We start from the raw sequence: 6,246 nt of genomic DNA on the forward strand, positions 1-6,246 counted from the left end.
TACATCACCATTGGATAATTCTAGAAGCATGCATAACTGCTTATTTCTACTGCTATTCTGTGATAGCAGAATCTATCTTGGAATCTGCCTTCTTCTCCCCTTCTTCTTTCTAAGAATACTGATAAAGAAGAAATGGTGTCAGCCAAATATTTGCTGTAATCAGGAAATGAAAAGTAAGCATACACTGACCATATATTTTTCCCTTGCCAAATAAATTATAAGTTAGAGAATCTTAGAAGATCCTTCAAATTGAGCAAGAGTAGATTGCTGTAGAGAACAAATGTCCCTAGACTTAGGTTCAGACTAGGAAATTAGCAGAATGAAAGCTGCTCATGTGTTGGTGAATCAGAAGAGACACACATGTGAAGATGGTGAATGATCAAGCAGACAACTCACAAGTGACAGAATTCTCTCAACTTCCTTGTGTCCTCCCCTCATAGCTGCCTGAAATGGCATCCTTATAGATAAGGAGGTTACTACTGTAAAACATAAACCAGGACAGTTCACATTACCTCGGAGCAGACACTAATGGCATTCAGTTCTACTGTGGATCTGAAGGATGGAAATGAATGTTCGCTTTCCAGGAACCCTGAAACACAGAGAAGCACCTGTCTCCTGTGTCAAAGTGATGAGCCGAAACTCAGGTTAGATGTGCTGCTAACCAATGTGACTGTTGAGTGGGTGGTCACTTAAAGACTGCTGCAATGCCTGTGGTCCTTGGGGCTTCAATGTGCATGGCTCCTCATTAGTCAAACTCTTCTATTCCCGTGTGATTACTGAGCAGCACAAATCCTTCAGGAGCCAGGTGAAATAATGAAGAACCAATGATGAAGAACTTGGATTTGGAAAATCCTTCTACCCAGAGAAACCAGTAGGTGGATACCTACTCCTTCCTTCTCCCTTTTTTGGCTCACAACCGTTTTAATTTCTTGCAAACATTAACATATCTTCATGCTGTTATTGAATTCTAGTGTTCCTTAACCTATGATAATAACAATGACAGAAATGTTGAAACTAGATTTAGTTTGGAAATAGATTTTATATGACTAGATATATCAATTACCTGTGTAAATGAACATGATAATATAATGAAGATGTGCTAGAAATGCAAAGGATGATTTATATTTAATTCTGTAAAGAATTTCACTGGTAGTTTTATGGGGATTTCATTGAATCTACAGATCACTTTAGTCAGCATGGACATTTTAATACTATTAACTATTCCAATCCATGAACTCGTGGGGACTTTTGACTTTTATTGTCTTCTTTTTATTTTCTGTTTTTGATGGGCTCCCGCCAAAATCAGTATGTGATTTTTATTTTTTTAATTTATTTTTTATTATTCATATGTGCATACAAGGCTTGGGTCATTTCTCCCCCCTGCCCCCAACCCCTCCCTTGCCACCCACTCTCCCACCTCCCTCTCCCCACATTTCTTTTTTCATTGCTTTAAGCTTTCATGTAAAAAGTCTTTTACAGACTTAGTTAAATTTGTTCCTAGTTATTTTGTGGCTATTGTGATTATGACTTATTCTCTGATTTCTTTGTCAGAGAATTCATTGCTGACACATGAAAAAGCTGTATATTTTTGCATGGTGATTTTTTATCATGCCACTTTACTGAATTTATTTATTAGTTTTAATAGCCTGTGGGTTAATGGGATAATTTGGTCATGTAAAAAAGATATGAGAAACTTTCCTAAAGAGTGTCCTAAGAAAGGCAAGAGTGAGTGGGTTCTATGCCCATATGTTTATCCTGACAAAATTCTTGTAAAACTAAGCACATTTGTATGTCATAGTAATAAATAGACAAAATATCTTGGATACATGAATATCTTAATATTTTCAATTTCATCAATAATATAATAATTGCTGAAAATTAAACAATAGTATATGTAATTTCAACCAAACAATCAGATTTATCTACAAAACTGGAGGGAAAATACGGTAAATTATCTAACACATTGTATAAGACCACCACAATATAGATGCTGAAAAAAGACAAGGTCAGAATAAGAAAATAATAAATGAAAGGATCTTAATACCTGAAAAATTAACATATTACAGTGCCTCCTTATCATTCCTGCTGACTACTTTTGTTTCGACATATGCATGCATATAACTCTTAATCAACAGTGACTGATAGCACAAAATATCACAGGTTAGGCACTTTAAACATTAGATTATTATTTGTTAGAATTCTATATATTGCAAAGTCCAAGAGTGATGAGCCAGAAGTTCAGACTCTGACAATGGCCCTTTTCATAGTTTACACCTGGTCAATTTTCAGTTGTCTCTTTACACTTAACAGATTCTCTTCCTCTTCTTACAAGGAAAGATCCTGTTATAGGGCTCCACCCATGTGACTTTGTTAAAACCTAATCACCTCAACAATCCCACCCACTAGTACCATCACACTTGTGTAAAAATATAAATTATAAGAAAATAATTTATCCTGTGACAGAAGGTAATACGTGATTGTAAATTTAGTGAAAAAACAGCCCTTATTAGCATGTCAAACTTAGTGCTAGCAGATGGGATTAAGTAATCAAGTCAGCAGATGTTAGAACAGGTATAGAAAAACAATTACTCAGAAAAAACACAGTCCACAAAAAATAAACACAGTAAATATTTTCTTCATTGCTGAATTACCATTAGATAAAACATAAGGACAATTTAATAAAAGATAATAAGAAATAAAAATGAACTTGCATTCTTGTCCCACATCAAAGCAAAAATAAATTTCATGTGCTTTCAGCCTCAATTGCAAAAGGCAAGAAAATGTCCTTTATGGAAGCAAGTAGGGATTTAAAAATTAAGGCCTATTTACAGACCATAGGGAAAATATTTAAAAATTAATCCATGTTCAAACCTTGCACTTGTGGGCAAGTTGTGGTGCAGTCCTAAAGAATAATATATATGCATATACATTTTATCTATGTATAATTAAATATTAAATATATATAATTTATATATGCATATTTTTGAAGCATTGCTATTCCAAACATGTGAAGTAATGTGAGTATGTTCTTTATAAACAGCAAGCAGCCCAGAGTTAACATGCTAGACACATATTTCACAAGAAGAATCTGAATGGCCTATTATGTGTGTAATGACTTTGGACTTAAATGCCATTTTACACTACTTAGACTGACAAGATAAAGGAAATGTTTAGAAGAAGATTTGGCACATCAATCATATCTACAGGGAAGTTGACTTAGGAGACTCTTTGAAATGACTCAAAGTGGAAAAGCTACTATCTTATAGTTAATAATTATAACCTAAGTCTAAGACGATTTTCCCTCAGAGGATATGAAGAACACTCAAAAAGACTTTTTGCAATGGTAGAAAAATAGCTACCAAAATTTCCTCAACTTCAGAAATAAACCTTATTTTAATGTCATCCTACCAAATGCAAAAGTATACAATATGGAATATATGTGCATAACCACTAAGTCCAACAACATAATTGATTCTGAAGCAGAAGAATGAAACTAATATGCCCTGAAATTCATCCTTCAAGTTTAATATATAACAGGATCAAATAAAAGCACATTTATGTAATAAACTGTATAAAAGTACATCTAGCGAAATGGTAAAACATTCATTTAAGTCTATTCAAATGAATATTGTGGAGGGAAAAAGTGATCGAATACTGACAATAAAATGTTGTCTCCATAAATCTAGTTTCTATAGCTAAAATTACTCCTTTTTAATTTCATCTCCACTTCTTTCATATTAAGGAACATTCTTTTACATTAAAGTACACCCAGATAATGCAGGAATAATTCTTCTACAAATCCCCCTTTATCAAACTGTACCATTCACCAATTATTGTATAAGCTAATAACAAGTTAGTGAGTCAAGATCATAGAAGATTTTGTGGCCCAACATAAAAAGTACTATAGAGATATATACTGGGTTTTTCTTTTTTATTAGCATATGTTAATTTTACAAAAGGGTTTCACTGAGATATTTGCATGCATATATTATGCCTTCATCAAATTCACCTGTTCTATTTCTCTTTATCTTCACTCCCTCTTTTTAAAACAATTCTAATGTGTTTCATTATTCTGTTTACATGTGTATATAAGTACTTTGATCATGTTGTGTTTGACACAGGGAAAAATTACTTATCAGTGGACCCAGGGACAGAAACTGTTTTCTGTCTCTGGCATCATGGATGTTAGATGTCACACCGGATACCAACATTTGCTGCAGTTCTCAGATGAGGACATTTCATGGAGGGTGGAAAGAAATCCTCTCTCTATTCCATTTCATTACTTATCTTTTACAAAAATTGAATTCGAAGGCTACCCTTTGCTTTCTTTTTTTTTTAGTAATGTAGGATTTTTTTTTCTCCTTAGGGTGAAGACATTCCCATTAATGAACTTCAAAATAATTTCAGATATCTAATATCATGTAATTATACTCATTTAGGGTGACACTGCACATGGTGAATATTCTTATCATTAAAGGATGTGTTTTGCCACTGTAAGGTTTCAGTATTTTATTCTACTTCTTTGTCTCACAGGAGATTAAATTTAGAATGTACTTCTGAAGGCACTAAACATGATCAGATGGAGGATATTTTAACATGATCGTGGTTTATTTTAATAGTTTTCTGCCTTGTACACTTACTCCAACTTGCCTTTTTCTCTGGGAGTTCCAGAAAAAAACAATTACTTAAACTAGTCTCTACTAGAGGCTCAGGTTCTATGGAAGCCAAGCAAAACTAATGTCTAGAGTTGAGTCAATGGGTGAAAACTCACAAAACTAGAGGCAAAGCAAATTCAGGTTTCTATCCAAGTTAAAATATATTTGGTCATCATATAACACAGTTATTTTTAAAAATGTAATGACATGAGGTACATGCATTCAGACCAACAAGGAGTCCTATGAGTTTTATTTTCCCTAGAAAACCAAGTACAAAGCAATGTCACATCAAAGTAGAGAAGCTATCTTACCAATTAGTTTTCTCAAGGCTTCCTTTGTGTCTTTGTTTCTCAAGCTGTAGATAAAGGGGTTCACCATTTGAAGGACAACAGGATACATCATGGAAGCCTGCAATCTTTCTGCATGTGTTGGTAACTGCTGAGCTAATGTACACTCCAACAACTATACCATAGAACAAGGACACAACTGACAAATGAGACCCACAGGTGGAAAAGGCATTATACTCTCCTGCCAGTGATGGCAGTCTCAAGACGGAGGACATAATGTGAATATAGGAAAACATAATTCCAGAGAGAGGAGCTCCACCCAACATCAAAGCTTCAACATATATCAGGATGTTATCAATGAGGGTATTGGAACAGGCTAGCTTGAGGACTTGAGCAAGTTCACAGAAGAAGTGGGGAATTCGAAGGTCTGCGCAGAATGACAGTGTCAATACCATGAGACTGTGCAGCAGGGAATTCAAAGTACTGATGGATAAAGATAATACAATAAACAGAATCCACAAGCATGGATTCATGATTATTGAGTCCCTAAGTGGATGGCAGATGGCCACATAATGATCATAAGCCATTGCTGCAAGCAGAAAATTTTCCATTTCCACAAAAACAGGGACAAAGTAGACCTGCATGAGGCAGCCTGAGTAACTGATGGCTTTTCTCTCTCTCTGGATGTTCACAAGCATATTGGGGACTGTGATGGTGCTGACACAGATGTCAGTGAAGGATAGATTGGAGAGAAAGAAGTACATGGGTGTATGGAGAGGGGAGTCAAAACTGATGACCAGGATAATAAGCAGGTTTCCAAAGTGGTGACCAGGTATATGGCCAGGAACAGGCTAACAATAAGAGGCTGCAGTTTTGGATCATCTGTCAGTCCCAAAAGAAGGAATTCTGACACAAATGTTCGGTTTCTGGATTCCATGCTAATGGTGATTCTGATGGAAAAGATGGAGAGAGAACAACAAAATGTTTGGACAGCAGTGACAATAGCAGGTGAAAAGGTTTGGAAAATCCAAGTTCTTTGTCCTCACCCAACACTTAATGCTGATGTATTCTAGGGATGAGAGTAGCCCTCTGAACAGCTCTTAAGTATGTTATATTTGTTGAAACAATTCGTTAAAAACCAAAAGATTCTCATTGGTACTCTAAACTAAAAAAAATTCAGATATTACCTCTGATACCTTCCCTCTTTATTCATTGCTATATTTGCTTCACTCCCTTATCTTTTTTATATTTAATATCAGCTTGGACTCAAGCATTTTCTAAGTGCCAAGAATAAAACAAATCAT

General features: G+C 35.0%; 1 pseudogene; it reads right to left on the reverse strand.

Annotated features, from left to right (window-relative positions):
• Positions 1–4,913: 4,913 nt before the first annotated feature.
• LOC109680696 (olfactory receptor 7G2-like) lies at positions 4,914–5,879 on the reverse strand (annotated as a pseudogene).
• Positions 5,880–6,246: the final 367 nt, after the last annotated feature.

Source organism: Castor canadensis, chromosome 14, assembly GCF_047511655.1.
Source record: "Castor canadensis chromosome 14, mCasCan1.hap1v2, whole genome shotgun sequence".
Taxonomy (NCBI): Eukaryota; Metazoa; Chordata; class Mammalia; order Rodentia; family Castoridae; genus Castor; species Castor canadensis.